This window comes from Melanerpes formicivorus, unplaced genomic scaffold, assembly GCF_026170545.1.
Source record: "Melanerpes formicivorus ecotype bairdi unplaced genomic scaffold, bMelFor1.0.p_v2 SCAF_119, whole genome shotgun sequence".
Classification (NCBI taxonomy): Eukaryota; Metazoa; Chordata; class Aves; order Piciformes; family Picidae; genus Melanerpes; species Melanerpes formicivorus.
Window position 1 is genome coordinate 904,739 of NW_027142471.1, and position 15,732 is coordinate 920,470.

The 15,732-nt window shown below is 53.1% G+C and overlaps 2 long non-coding RNA genes across 2 annotated transcripts; one reads left to right on the forward strand and one right to left on the reverse strand.

The window, feature by feature from the left end:
• Window positions 1-4,257: 4,257 nt before the first annotated feature.
• On the reverse strand, window positions 4,258-5,465 carry LOC137456202 (uncharacterized). The gene is made up of 2 exons (XR_010990981.1): window positions 5,335-5,465; window positions 4,258-4,992 (listed from the first exon to the last, which is right to left on the reverse strand). It is a non-coding gene; the product is annotated as an uncharacterized lncRNA (long non-coding RNA).
• A 3,416-nt stretch (window positions 5,466-8,881) lies between these two features.
• On the forward strand, window positions 8,882-9,998 carry LOC137456211 (uncharacterized). The gene is made up of 2 exons (XR_010990987.1): window positions 8,882-8,938; window positions 9,263-9,998. It is a non-coding gene; the product is annotated as an uncharacterized lncRNA (long non-coding RNA).
• The last annotated feature ends 5,734 nt before the right edge of the window (window positions 9,999-15,732 follow it).

The following is a 15,732-nucleotide window of genomic DNA, read 5'->3' on the forward strand; positions in this document are numbered from 1 at the left end:
TCCTTGGAGCTCAGCCTTCCAGAGACACTTTCTCCCTCAGATTTTTGCACAGCTAAGGAAGCTCCCACAGCAGAATGTGATGCATAAGACAGAGGTAGGAGAAGACCTTGACTTGGTCTAGCAAAGCAGGCTGAATATCACTGTGGTGCCTGGCAATGTGGTGAATGGGCTGCTCTCCTTGGAGCTGGTTGCTGCTTGATATGCTAACAACTGGGAGGAACTTGCCCTCTCTTCCTTTGCTACCAAATCATTGGATGACATTTTGGTGGAAGGGCAAAATATGACCAAAATAAACATGTCTTTTATGTGTTTTGCTCAAAACCCCTTTTCCCCCTCCCTTCTGCAGTGGGGGCATGAAATGCACCTGGTGTCAGCAGGGCTAAGTAAACAGCCTGCCCAGCCTGTCTCGTACCTTGTGGCAAACAACTTTCACAGGCCTGGCTCACAAAATGCTTGTGTGGTGCTTATGCATGGCGCCTGCATAGACTGTACTTGGCAAAGTGCCACCTTATTGGTTAATTACCGGGTTTTGCCATTGGCCAAGCATCGCTTTCAGCAGATGCTAAGCTGGGGCTGTGTTGCTAAGCAAGGCCTCGCTTCCTCCACACTCCACGTAGAAAAGAAAGCCTTCTTTGCCTGCGATTCGCAATCCACTTGTCTAGAGATTCAATCCGGGGAGCGGAGAACTTCTCTGCAGACCACAAAGCGGTCGCTGGCCCGAGTGCACGGCCGTGCCGCTGGCAGCCACAAGCCCAGGTGCCGCACGCCGTTGCCCCGCTATGAGCACTGCTCTTACCGAGTTGTAGCCTCCACAGACCACCTTTGGTGAATCACAAACTGAGCCCAGCCGTTGCAGCAGCTTGACGGCAGCAAGGGAGCCGTGCTAGCCCCATGTGTACCACTCACTCCAGACTGCCACAGCTCCATCATTTTCCATCAGTCCTGCCTCACTGGAGAGGTCCCAGAAGACTGGAATCTGGCCAACATGGTGCCCATCCACAAGAAGGGTCAGTTGGTTGAGCCAGGGAATTATAGTCCTGTCAGCCTGACCTCAGTGCCAGGCAAGATTATGGAACAGGTCATCTTGAGTGCAATCACACAGCACTTGCAGGTTGGCCAAGGGATCAGGCCCAGCCAGCATAGATTTAGGAAGGGCAGGTCCTGCCTGATCAACCTGATCTCCTTCTATGATCAGGCGACCCACCTGGTGGATGTGGGGAGGCCTGTGGATGTAGTCTACCTGGACCTCAGCAAGGCCTTTGACACCGTCCCCCATAGCAAACTCCTGGCCAAGCTGTCAGCCCATGGCTTGGACGGGAGCACACTGCATTGGGCTAGGAACTGGCCGGAGGGCCGAGCCCAGAGAGTGGTGGTGAGTGGTGCCGCATCCAGCTGGCAGCCAGTCACTAGTGGTGTGCCCCAAGGATCAGTGCTGGCCCCCATGCTCTTTAACATCTTCATTGATGATCTGGATGAGAGCATTGAGTCCATCATCAGTAAATTTGCTGATGACACCAAGCTGGGGGCAGTAGTTGATCTGCTGGAGGATAGAGAGGCTCTGCAGAGGGACCTGGACAGGCTGGACAGATGGGCAGAATCCAACGGCATGAGATGGAACACATCCAAGTGCCGGGTTCTGCACATTGGCCACAACAATCCCATGCAGAGCTACAGGCTGTGGTCAGAGTGGCTGGAGAGTGGCGAGGCAGAGAGGGACCTGGGGGGTACTGGTTGATGGTAGGCTGAACATGAGCCTGCAGTGTGCCCAGGCAGCCAAGAGGGCCAATGGCATCCTGGCCTGCATCAAGAACAGTGTGGCTAGCAGGAGCAGGGAGGTCATTCTGCCCCTGTACACTGCACTGGTTAGGCCTCACCTTGAGTACTGTGTCTAGTTCTGGGCTCCTCAGTTTAGGAAGGAGGTTGACATGCTGGAACAAGTCCAGAGAAGGGCAACGAAGTTGCTGAGGGGCTTGGAACACAAGCCCTATGAGGAGAGGCTGAGGGAGATGGGATTGCTTAGCCTGAAGAGGAGGAGCCTCAGGGGTGACCTTGTTGCTCTCTACAACTACCTGAAGGGAGGTTTAGACAGGCGGATGATGGTCTCCTCTCCCAGGCAGCCAGTACCAGAACAAGAGGACACAGTCTCAGGCTGCGCTTGGGGAGGTTTAGGTTGGATGTTAGGAAGAAGTTCTCTACAGAGAGAGTGATTGCCCATTGGAATGGGATGCCCAGGGAGGTGGTGGAGTCACCATCATTAGAGGTGTTCAGGAGGAGACTTGATGGTGTGCTTGGTGCCATGGGTTAGGTGTTTAGGATTGTTGGATTGGTTGATGGTTTGGACACAATGATCTTGCAAGTCTCCTCCAAACGGGTCTATTCTATTCTATTCCATTCTATTCTATTCTATTCTATTCTATTCTATTCTATTCTATTCTATTCCATTCCATTCCATTCCATTCCATTCCATTCCATTCCATTCCATTCCATTCCATTCCATTCCCCTTCTCTGAGGAGTCGTCTGGCTGTGCCCTCGAAGCCCTCGGTGGCCAAGTGGGGCGCCCTTTCTCTGGCACTGTGCCCCACGAGCCAAACTACAAATGTCTCTGAAGAGTTTTCCCCAGAAGGCACCAGGAACTTTTACTCCGGCAAGGACAGCGACCGTGCTGCACAGTGCTCCACTTGGTCCTCACCATTTTGGTTTGTTTCTTACAGCACATCCATCCTGCAATTTCTGCATTATAAAGAAAGAAAGAAAGATTCCAGAAAATCTTAAATTTGAGAGTAAGCCAAATGTTTTCTAATAAAAGCTCCTGCAAAGGTTCATGCCGGCCACCTTGCTCTGCAGAGCAGCCACCTCCCAGTCCTCTCTTCCCCAGCTAAGTGCTGTTCCTGAATGTGCTGAGTTGTCTAAGCTGTATCAATGCCTTGGCCCTTTTCTGAGTGACAACGGTCTGCCCCATGGCACCTGGAAGAAAGTGAAAGACGGCAACAGTGTGAGGAAGGACTCCAGGAAGCAAAACTACATTTGCAATGCTAGTGCTGGTGGAAGAAGCCTTCCTGTCCCTTGCTCTTCAGCAAGAACACAGGAGCTGGGGCCAGAAAGCTTCCTGACTCAGTGTAGTCCTACAGCATAATTATGACCACCGCCTCATGCTAGGATGCCCCAAGAGGACAACTGTATTGCCCCACTCTCAGATTCCTGCTCTCCTGTTGCTCAAAATCCCCAGGAGACGGTCTGTTGTGTCTGGACCTCCTGCTGGGACATTCTGAACAGCTGGGAAAGTTGCATCCTGCTTCAAATGTCCTGTCAGCCAGGATGGCTTCTGGGTGCCAGTATCCACAAATAAAAGCCAGAATGCAGGAGACAGGGGACCTCAGCAGAGCTGTACAAGTGACCACAGCTCACTTCCTTGTGCATGTCAGCTGAAGAGAGCCGGTCCGCCTGCTAGTGGAGGATGAGAGCAGTAGCACCTCTGAGATATTCACTGGATTTGCGCTGCCAGGGCACAAATTTTCAACAGCAGTAGAGGAGAGAAGTCCCTCAGGGACACAGCTGTGGAATAGGAGCACAAGTAGGTCAGAGGAGACAGAGAATACTTAATGGAGGGAGAGCAAGTGAGCAAGGGAGAGGAGGATGAGTGAAAGTCAGTCTGCCATGATCTAGGCCCCACAGCCAAATCCCAGGCAGTGTTTCTTCTTCTTCCCTCCTCAGTCAGGAGGGCCCAAAGAGAGTGAGGCAGAGTCAGGTCACAGAGACGTTGACACGAAGCAGGGTGCCAGTCCTGCACAACAGAGCAATGGGGCACGTTGGGGCATTGCAGGAACCAGCAACCTCATGCCCCGGCAGCGCAATCTTGCACCCCTTGGACCTCTGGTGAATTCCCTGATACGGCCTGTTGTCCACCACCGGTGCCAAGGTGAGGGCACCTCTCTTGCAGGAGCTGGTCTCTTTTCAGTGGTGCTCAGTGATAGGACAGTGAACACAAACTGGAACAAAGGAAGTCCCACCTCAACACAAGGTGACTCTTCTTAGGTGTGAGAGTGCTGGAGCCCTGCAGCAGGCTGCCCAGAGAGGTTGTGGAGTCTCGTTCACCAGAAACTTTCAAAAGAAAAAGCTTCCCTGTGCAGTGTGCCCCAAACCCACCTTCCTCTCACAATGGGGAAGTGTCGTCTGATGTCATCTTGCTTTGACCAGAACAATGCTTTTGTCCCTGGGTGGCTTGTGAGAACGTCCTGAGAGGGAAAGACCACACAGGCTGCATTGCAGAAGAACTTTAATTATTTAAAAGAGGGAAAGGAGGTGAAGCAGTGGGGGTTTGGATGAAGGAAGCAACAGTTCCTCCAAAAGCCAAGCCCTGAGGCCAAGGTGGAGTTTGGAAAAAGTCCCTAACTGCCTCCGCAGCAAAGGGAGGGAGGCAGCAAATTTCTTCAGGGCTGACTTCAGAAAAACCATGGCCCTGGGGAGCAGAAAGCAACAGAGAAAAGAGAGAAAAAGGAATGAGAAGCAGGTAAGGTTCACATGGGTCATGTTCTCAGAGTGCAGGCATGACTCTTGTTGCCTTCCCCTGCAGGGGGAGCCAAGGATGGCCAGACCCTCTGAAAGTGACAACCCAGTGTTCTTTACTCAGATCAACATCTTCTAGCTTCCTGGGGGTCCTTCTGCCTTGATTGTCACCAGTGCATTTAGCAGGGTCTGCAGCAGTAGCGGTTGGTGATGCAAGAGAGGTCAAAGCCCCCGGAGCTGATGGGCACTCCCTGAGAGCTGAGGATGCTGCCAACAGCAGCAGAGGTGGAGGAGCCCACGGCGGTGTTCTGTGGGAAGGAGCTGAGGATGGGGCCGGGCAGGGTCACCACCACAGCAGAGGGCTGGATGGCGACAACGGAGTCCTGGCACCTCACACAGCAGGGCTCATTGCAGCTACTGGCCAGCGGGGTTGGGCCGCAGGGCTGGCAGGGGTTGCAGCAGGACATGTCTTGGGGCTGGAGCTGAATCTGGAGGAGAGGACAGGGAGGAGCATGGAGGTGAGGAGGGAGCAGCCTGTGCACCCCCCAGCAGACAGCCAAGGCACATGCTGGCTGCGAAGCTGAAGTCTGTGCAGGGAGGCCCAGTCACCTCTGTGCCTGTCCCGCTAGGCAAGGAGCAGAGGGAGCCAGGCCCAGGACAGCTGTCTCCTAGTCAAGAGCCCTACAGGACTCTCAGCCCAGCCCCAGCCCCAGCCCCAGCCCCAGCCCCAGCCCTAGCCCCTACCCCTCTCCATACCAAGCCTTCTGCACACTTGCCCTCCCAGGACAGGCAGCCCCAAGCCCCACTCGAGGGAAGAGCTTCCAACTCACTTGCTTGCGAAGGAGCAGACAGGGAGTGAAGCGGATGGCAGAGTGAAGAGCTGGGATGGCTTTTATACTGCTCCTGCACTGCCCCAGGCCCCCAGCAAGCCTCTGTGCAGGTCATCATCTTCCGAGAAGCTCATCTGAAATGCAAAACATCCCAGGTAATGACACAGGCTGTGCTTTGGTTTCCTGGATAGCCACCTTTTCATTTTCTCCTTTGGCCATAACCTCCTTCCTGAAGACTCCTTTCCAGTGCTTGGGTGGAAGGTCCAGGGATTCCTGTGACAGCTCTGAATCACTGCCAACAGATGATGCATGCCAGCTGCCTCAGGGGACACGTGCCAGCTGGAGCAATTGGCCTATGGCTAAAGTGTGCTGGTTTGCAGGAAGGGCTCTGCCACTCCTAGCACTGCCATCCTCCCCTGCATGCAAAGAGTTGCTGAGTGGGACAATTGGCCAAGTGCCTTTCCTCCTACCCTCCAAGGCCTCTCTTATCATCCCTGTCTGTTGCCTCTGCAGGTGGTAGTTGAGTGCTGCTGCTTTGGCATTCTTCCTCCTAATGCTGCTGTAGGGAGGCTGTGGTGTCCCGTTGGACCTTCTCACTTCCTGGGCTCTCTGAAGGTCTCTCCACCTACAGCATCACTGTGTCTGGGGCCTTCTGCCCCAGGGTGCTCCAACCCTGCCCTGCCAAGGGGCTTCCCCATGTCTCCAGTCCACAGCTGCTCACATGCAGCAGGGGTGCTAGCAAGCACCTGGCCCATGTGTGCTTGCAGGAGCAGTGTGGTGGTGGCTGAGCTCAAGCAGTGTTTCTCAGGCATCTTCTGCAATCTCCACCCACACAGACTTTCAGAACCACACAGGACAGCATCAAGCTGCTTTGTTCAATGCTTCTTTCAGCAGGAGGCTTGGACCTGATCATCTCCAGAGGCACCTTCCAAAGTGAGCTGTTCTGAGTCTCTGGCCTCGGTGATCCGGCACTCATTGCCCTGATGCTTATGCTGTGGGGCTTGAGCAACTGAAGGACAGAGCACAGAAGTTTGTGATCAATGGATTTAGCTGGAGCCTGTGGCTCCTGGTGTTCCACAGGGTTAGTGTTGCAGCCAGTCTTGTTCAACATCTTCCCCAATGACCTTCATGGAAGAACAAGGTGGATCCTCAGCAATTGGGCAAAGAGAATCTCACGAAGTTCAACAAGGGCAAGTGTATGTCCTAGTTTGGGCTGGGTGTCCTCTGCTACAGGGGTGTTTCCTGTGTCCAGAAGTCCAGCCCAGTGGGTGGACACAGGAAATTAGGTTATTTCCTACCATGATCCCTTGCACCACTATAAGTTTCACGGCGGGGTCTGGCACTTCCTCTTTCCTTCCTCTCCACCGCCTGGTAACTGGAGGAGAGATCGCACGGCCATGGGCCTGGTTAGGCCCAAGGCCACGGGGGGATGGGCAGTCTCAGATCTGGCCAGCTGAGACTAGCCTAGCAGTGGGGGGGGGGGGAAGGAGGAGCCCTGGGGTTTGGGTGCACCCTCAGGTGGGGATGGGATTTCTCTGGGTCTATTTTGGGGTCTCTCTCTTGTCACTGTATTTCTAGTTCTCTGCACGCACTCATCGTTCTATTTAAACTTTCCATCACTTTTGCAATCCATTTGTCTGAGTCGTTATTTCTGCACGTGGTGGGGAGGGGGTCTGCCCCAACCCATTACAGTGTAGAGTCCTGTACCTGGGGAAAAACAATCCCCTGCACCAAAGCACATGAGGGATGACCTGCTAGAAAGCAGCTATGCAGAGAAGGCCCTGAAAGTGCTGCAGGACAACAAGTTCACCATCAGCCTGCAATGTGTGGAGTCTCCTTCACTAGAAGCTTTCAAAACCCACCTGGATGCATTCCTGTGTGCCCTGGCTGAGGTGAACCTGCATTACCAGAGGTTTTGAACTAGATCTCCAGGGGTTTCTTCCAGCTCCTACCATTCCTACCATATGATTGTGTGATCTGTGCAGAAGGTCCCTTGTCAGCTCTGTGGACCAGCACCTCTTCCTGCACCACCACCATGCTCGTACTGAGAATTTCCTGCTCACAGATGATGCCTAAAACCGATCTCTGGCCACGTACCAACCCTGAGGACCCCCAGGGTCACACAAGAAGGTCTGTCCCATGACAGAGGGCTGGGGCATCAAACTAGAGCTTCTCCACAGAAGAGTGTCAGAGTCAGCAGCACTCAACCACCTGCAGAGGCAACGGCCAGGAGCCGTCAGAGAAAATTTTGAGGGTGCAATAAAAGGGTCACAGGACATGATCCTGTGTGTGAGCTTTTTGGCATCCAGGCAAGGATGGCAGTGCTTGGAGTGGTAGAGCCCAGAGCATTCCCAGTGCTTCTACCCTCTTCAATTACCTTGGCTAAAATATAGTGTGTGAAGCTTCCCATTCCTTCCCTCATCTTCTCCTTCTACAAGCTATACATCCATGGGTTCAGTACAGCACAGGATGAGAATGGTTGATAATGAACAATTAGAAATCAGAATCATTGTTGGGAAACCCCTTGACAGTGCACGACTGAAGCATGCTGTGGTGGGACAAGGACCCAGACCCACTGATGGTGATTGCAGCGGACAAGAAGAAAGAGTCCAAAGATCAGAGCAAGCAAACAGGGCAGCAAGTTCTCTCCACAGCAGCCTTATGAGGAAGAGTGGCCGAATGTGCAGAGCAAACCACCTGCCAAGAAGCAATAGCAAAGGACCATCAGAGAGAACATGGTGGGTGGGATAAGGGGATGCAAGATATGATCCTATTCTGGAGCCCTTAGGCATCCAGGAGAGTGTGGCAGGACTGGAAGCAGCAGGGCCTTTCTACCCTGTGTGGTGGCAAACAAGCCAAATTTGGCCATAGGCCAACGGCTCCAGACAGCACATGTGGGAACCCAATGGAGTAGTAATGAGATGCTCAGATGTTCTTCACATCTGAGTGGCAGCCTGGAGTGTGACAAGAGATGTTGTACTTAGAATCGTGTGTGAAAGGATGGGACTGAAGATAATAAAAAGCTGTTTCTTTGAAGCTGCTGGGAAAGGCAAAGGGGAAAAAAACACCTGGTAAAGTAAACATAAAACAGTGAGCTTAAGGGGAGTAGACTGTGGGAAAGGGAATAATGCCGTGTATGAACCTCTCAATAAAGAGATGCTGGCTGCACAGATCAGGGTCATCATGGCTCAAATGTGGCCAGGGCCACCTCCTTGCAGCCTGCTCTTTCAGTTTGTATTTCAGCACAGAGTGCGGGGATAGCTCTGCAGGCACGAGTCCCTGCAGCAGCTGGCACGCATCTTCTGTTGGCAGCGATTCACAGCTGTCACAGGAATCCCTGGACCTTCCACCCAAGCACTGGAAAGGAGTCTACAGGAAGGAGGTTATGGCCAAAAGAGAAAATGAAAAGGCAGCAATCCAGGAAACCAAAGCACAGCCTGAGTCATTAGCTGGGATGTTTTGCATTTCAGGTGAGCTTCTCCGAAGGTGATGACCTGCACAGAGGCTTGCTAGGGGCCTGGGGCAGTGCAGGAGCAGTATAGAAGCCATCCCAGCTCTTCACTCTGCCATCCGCTTCACTCCCTGTCTGCTCCTTCGCAAGCAAGTGAGTTGGAAGCTCTGCCCTCGAGTAGGGCTTGGGGCTGCCTGTCCTGGGAGGGGAGGTGTGCAGAAGCCTTGTTTTGGAGAGGTGCTGGGGTTGGGGCTGGGGCTGGGGCTGGGCTGAGAGTCCTGTAGGGCTCTTGACTAGGAGACAGCTGTCCTGGGCCTGGCTCCCTCTCCTCCTTGCCCAGCAGGACAGGCTCAGAGGCGACTGGGCCTCCCTTCATAGACTGCAGTTCTGCAGCCAGCACGTGCCTTGGCTGTCTGCTGGGGGGTGCACAGGCTGCTCCCTCCTCACCTCCATGCTCCTCCCTGTCCTCTCCTCCAGATTCAGCTCCAGCCCCAAGACATGTCCTGCTGCAACCCCTGCCAGCCCTGCGGCCCAACCCCGCTGGCCAGTAGCTGCAATGAGCCCTGCTGTGTGAGGTGCCAGGACTCCGTTGTCGCCATCCAGCCCTCTGCTGTGGTGGTGACCCTGCCCGGCCCCATCCTCAGCTCCTTCCCACAGAACACCGCCGTGGGCTCCTCCACCTCTGCTGCTGTTGGCAGCATCCTCAGCTCTCAGGGAGTGCCCATCAGCTCCGGGGGCTTTGACCTCTCTTGCATCACCAACCGCTACTGCTGCAGACCCTGCTAAATGCACTGGTGACAATCAAGGCAGAAGGACCCCCAGGAAGCTAGAAGATGTTGATCTGAGTAAAGAACATTGGGTTGTCACTTTCAGAGGGTCTGGCCATCCTTGGCTCCCACTGCAGAGGAAGGCAACAAGAGTCATGCCTGCACTCTGAGAACATGACCCATGTGAACCTTACCTGCTTCTCATTCCTTTTTCTCTCTTTTCTCTGTTGCTTTCTGCTCCCCAGGGCCATGGTTTTTCTGAAGTCAGCCCTGAAGAAATTTGCTGCCTCCCTCCCTTTGCTGTGGAGGCAGTTAGGGACTTTTTCCAAACTCCACCTTGGCCTCAGGGCTTGGCTTTTGGAGGAACTGTTGCTTCCTGCATTCGAACCCCCACTGCTTCACTTCCTTTCTCTCTTTTAAATCATTAAAATTCTTCGGCAATACAACCTGTGTGGTCTTTCCCTCTCAGGACATTCTCACAAGCCACCCAGGGACAAAAGCATTGTTCTGGTCAATGCAAGATGACATCAGATCACACTTCCCCATTGTGAGAGGAAGGTGGAGTTGGGGCACACTGCACAGGGAAGCTTTGTGCAGTGTGCCATGGTTCTGAGGAAAATGTGGGCAGCTGTTCAAGTGTCAGCAGCCAGCAGGGATGGTCTTGCTGCTTCTCTGCCCAGAAATGCCTTCTCAGGCACAGATTACATAGTGCAGATCAGAAGTCTGTCATCTGCTGATCTCGGGTGGGGAGCTGGGGGCTTGCAGAACGTCATTGAGTAGTTCAGCAGCTACACAACTCATAGGGAAGAAAATTCCTCTTGCTGAAGGACAGCAGGAATGGGATTGGGTGAAGAGCCTCAGGAACAGCCCCCCAAGCAGGAGCAGCTCTCATAGGCACCTAGAGTAGAAATGCTGGAAGTGGTGTTGCTAACACAAGGGTGCCTTAGTTGCTGCTGAGCAGGGCTTGCACAGCTTCAAGGACTTCTCTGCTTCCTCACACTGCCTCATTGTGAGCAGGCTGGAGGTGCATGAGAGGTTGGGAGGGGACACAGCAGGGACAGCTGACCAAAGCAATGTTGCAGACCACAGGATGTGCTGATCAGCAATAAAAACCAGGGGAAGGAGAATGAAGGGAGGGACATTGGGAATGATGGTGTTTGTCACAGATGCACAGATTGACCTGGGTTTGAAAGGACCCTCAAAGGTCATCTTGTCCAAGCCCCCCTGCAGTGAGCAGGGTCAGCTTCAATTAGATCAGGCTGGCCAGGACCACATCAAGTCTGATCTTGAGTGTCTCCAGGGACAGGGACTTGTCTTCCCCAGTAACTGTCATGTGGTGGAGCTCAGTTTCCCTGGAGATGCTGAACACCTCCCTGCCGATGGGAAGTGGTGAATGAATTCTTTGCTTTGCTTTGTTAGTCTGTGCAGCATTTGTTCTACATGTGTTAAACTGCCTCTACCTCAACCCATCGCTTTTCTCTCTCGTGCTTCTGATTTTCTCCTCTATCCCACCAGCAGAGAAGGAGTGAGTGAGTGAGTGGCTGCAAGGTTGCACCACAATAGGCTGCCAGAGGAAGGCTGCATTCCAACCTTAGTCTGAGTCATAGCAAGATCTGTAGAGGGAGAGTGTGGATCATGCTTCAGTCCTGGTGCTGTCCTACAACACTGTGAGGAAGAAAAACTGCTGCATGGTTGGACTCAATGATCTTTTCCAACTAAGACAATTCTGTGATGCTACTTTTCACTTAAATGCCCTTCTGTGTTCAACTCCTACAGAGCTGGGGCAAACCTATGCAGATCGTTGCAGACTTAAGCAAACAGACAGAGAATCTCCTTCTTGATTTCAGGGCTTTGGTTTCCACAGAAGCAGCATGCCTTAGATTCTTCAGGCATGACCTATCTGGGCAGATCCTTTGATTTATTCAAGGAGACTCCTCAGTTCTCCTCTATTCTGCATGAGAGAAAGGATGTGTAACTGGAGATCTCTGGGTGAATATGGAAATAACACAACCAGGGGAGATCTGAGAGCCACTTCCTTGGAGCTCAGCGAGCCACTTCCTTGGAGCTCAGCCTTCCAGAGACACTTTCTCCCTCAGATTTTTGCACAGCTAAGGAAGCTCCCACAGCAGAATGTGATGCATAAGACAGAGGTAGGAGAAGACCTTGACTTGGTCTAGCAAAGGAGGCTGAATGTCACTGTGGTGCCTGGCAATGCGGTGAATGGGCTGCTCTCCTTGGAGCTGGTTGCTGCTTGATATGCTAACAACTGGGAGGAACTTGCCCTCCCTTCCTTTGCTACCAAATCATTGGATGACATTTTGGTGGAAGGGCAAAATATGACCAAAATAAACATGTCTTTTATGTGTTTTGCTCAAAACCCCTTTTCCCTCTCCCTTCTGCAATGGGGGAGGGTTTTGGCATGAAATGCACCTGGTGTCAGCAGGGCTAAGTAAACAGCCTGCCCAGCCTGTCTCATACCTTGCGGCAAACAACTTTCACAGGCCTGGCTCACAAAATGCTTGTGTGGTGCTTATGCATGGCGCCTGCATAGACTGTACTTGGCAAAGTGCCACCTTATTGGTTAATTACCGGGTTTTGCCATTGGCCAAGCATCGCTTTCAGCAGATGCTAAGCTGGGGCTGTGTTGCTAAGCAAGGCCTCGCTTCCTCCACGCTCCACGTAGAAAAGAAAGCCTTCTTTGCCCGTGATTCGCAATCCACTTGTCTAGAGATTCAATCCGGAGAGCGGAGAACTTCTCTGCAGACCACAAAGCGGTCGCTGGCCCGAGTGCACTGCCGTGCCGCCGGCAGCCACAAGCCCAGGTGCCGCACGCCATTGCCCCGCTATGAGCACTGCTCTTACCGAGTTGCAGCCTCCACAGACCACCTTTGGTGAATCACAAACTGAGCCCAGCCGTTGCAGCAGCTTGACGGCAGCAAGGGAGCCGTGCTAGCCCCATGTGTACCACTCACTCCAGACTGCCACAGCTCCATCATTTTCCATCAGTCCTGCCTCACTGGAGAGGTCCCAGAAGACTGGAATCTGGCCAACATGGTGCCCATCCACAAGAAGGGTCAGTTGGTTGAGCCAGGGAATTATAGTCCTGTCAGCCTGACCTCAGTGCCAGGCAAGATTATGGAACAGGTCATCTTGAGTGCAATCACACAGCACTTGAAGGTTGGCCAAGGGATCAGGCCTAGCCAGCATAGATTTAGGAAGGGCAGGTCCTGCCTGATCAACCTGATCTCCTTCTATGATCAGGCGACCCACCTGGTGGATGTGGGGAGGCCTGTGGATGTAGTCTACCTGGACCTCAGCAAGGCCTTTGACACCGTCCCCCATAGCAAACTCCTGGCCAAGCTGTCAGCCCATGGCTTGGACGGGAGCACACTGCATTGGGTTAGGAACTGGCTGGAGGGCCGAGCCCAGAGAGTGGTGGTGAGTGGTGCCGCATCCAGCTGGCAGCCAGTCACTAGTGGTGTGCCCCAAGGATCAGTGCTGGCCCCCATGCTCTTTAACATCTTCATTGATGATCTGGATGAGGGCATTGAGTCCATCATCAGTAAATTTGCTGACGACACCAAGCTGGGGGCAGGAGTTGATCTGCTGGAGGATAGAGAGGCTCTGCAGAGGGACCTGGACAGGCTGGACAGATGGGCAGAATCCAACGGCATGAGATGGAACACATCCAAGTGCCGGGTTCTGCACACTGGCCACAACAATCCCATGCAGAGCTACAGGCTGGGGTCAGAGTGGCTGGAGAGTGGCCAGGCAGAGAGGGACCTGGGGGTACTGGTCGATGGAAGGCTGAACATGAGCCTGCAGTGTGCCCAGGCAGCCAAGAGGGCCAATGGCATCCTGGCCTGCATCAAGAACAGTGTGGCTAGCAGGAGCAGGGAGGTCATTCTGCCCCTGTACACTGCACTGGTTAGGCCTCACCTTGAGTACTGTGTCCAGTTCTGGGCTCCTCAGTTTAGGAAGGAGGTTGACTTGCTGGAACAAGTTCAGAGAAGGGCAATGAAGTTGGTGAGGGGCTTGGAACACAAGCCCTATGAGGAGAGGTTGAGGGAGCTGGGATTGCTTAGCCTGAAGAGGAGGAGCCTCAGGGGTGACCTTGTTGCTCTCTACAACTACCTGAAGGGAGGTTTAGACAGGCGGATGATGGTCTCTTCTCCCAGGCAGCCAGTACCAGAACAAGAGGACACAGTCTCAGGCTGCGCTTGGGGAGGTTTAGGTTGGATGTTAGGAAGAAGTTCTCTACAGAGAGAGTGATTGCCCATTGGAATGGGATGCCCAGGGAGGTGGTGGAGTCACCATCATTAGAGGTGTTCAGGAGGAGACTTGATGGTGTGCTTGGTGCCATGGGTTAGGTGTTTAGGATTGTTGGATTGGTTGATGGTTTGGACACAATGATCTTGCAAGTATCCTCCAAACGGGTCTATTCCATTCTATTCTATTCCATTCTATTCTATTCCATTCCATTCCATTCCATTCCATTCCATTCCAGTCCCTTCCCCTTCTCTGAGGAGCCATCTGGCTGTGCCCTGGAAGCCCTCGGTGGCCAAGTGGGGTGCCCTTTCTCTGGCACTGTGCCCCACGAGCCAAACTACAAATGTCTCTGAAGAGTTTTCCCCAAAAGGCACCAGGAACTTTTACTCCGGCAAAGAGAGCGACCGTGCTGCACAGTGCTCCACTTGGTCCTCACCATTTTGGTTTGTTTCTTACAGCACATCCATCCTGCAATTTCTGCATTATAAAGAAAGAAAGAAAGATTCCAGAAAATCTTAAATTTGAGAGTAAGCCAAATGTTTTCTAATAAAAGCTCCTGCAAAGGTTCATGCCGGCCACCTTGCTCTGCAGAGCAGCCACCTCCCAGTCCTCTCTTCCCCAGCTAAGTGCTGTTCCTAAGTGTGCTGAGTTGTCTAAGCTGTATCAATGCCTTGGCCCTTTTCTGAGTGACAACGGTCTGCCCCATGGCACCTGGAAGAAAGTGAAAGACGGCAACAGTGTGAGGAAGGACTCCAGGAAGCAAAACTACATTTGCAATGCTAGTGCTGGTGGAAGAAGCCTTCCTGTCCCTTGCTCTTCAGCAAGAACACAGGAGCTGGGGCCAGAAAGCTTCCTGACTCAGTGTAGTCCTACAGCATAATTATGACCACCGCCTCATGCTAGGATGCCCCAAGAGGACAACTGTATTGCCCCACTCTCAGATTCCTGCTCTCCTGTTGCTCAAAATCCCCAGGAGACGGTCTGTTGTGTCTGGACCTCCTGCTGGGACATTCTGAACAGCTGGGAAAGTTGCATCTTGCTTCAAATGTCCTGTCAGCCAGGATGGCTTCTGGGTGCCAGTATCCACAAATAAAAGCCAGAATGCAGGAGACAGGGGACCTCAGCAGAGCTGTACAAGTGACCACAGCTCACTTCCTTGTGCATGTCAGCTGAAGAGAGCCGGTCCGCCTGCTAGTGGAGGATGAGAGCAGTAGCACCTCTGAGATATTCACTGGATTTGCTCTGCCAGGGCACAAATTTGCAACAGCAGTAGAGGAGAGAAGTCCCTCAGGGACACAGCTGTGGAATAGGAGCACAAGTAGGTCAGAGGAGACAGAGAACACTTAATGGAGGGAGAGCAAGTGAGCAAGGAAGAGGAGGATGAGTGAAAGTCAGTCTGCCATGATCTAGGCCCCACAGCCAAATCCCAGGCAGTGTTTCTTCTTCTTCCCTCCTCAGTCAGGAGGGCCCAAAGAGAGTGAGGCAGAGTCAGGTCACAGAGATGTTGACACGAAGCAGGGTGCCAGTCCTGCACAACAGAGCAATGGGGCACGTTGGGGCATTGCAGGAACCAGCAACCTCATGCCCCAGCAGCGCAATCTTGCACCCCTTGGACCTCTGGTGAATTCCCTGATACGGCCTGTTGTCCACCACCGGTGCCAAGGTGAGGGCACCTCTCTTGCAGGAGCTGGTCTCTTTTCAGTGGTGCTCAGTGATAGGACAGTGAACACAAACTGGAACAAAGGAAGTCCCACCTCAACACAAGGTGACTCTTCTTAGGTGTGAGGGTGCTGGAGCCCTGCAGCAGGCTGCCCAGAGAAGTTGTGGAGTCTCGTTAACTAGAAACTTTCAAAAGAAAAAGCTTCCCTGTGCAGTGTGCCCCAAACCCACCTTCCTCTCACAATGGGGAAG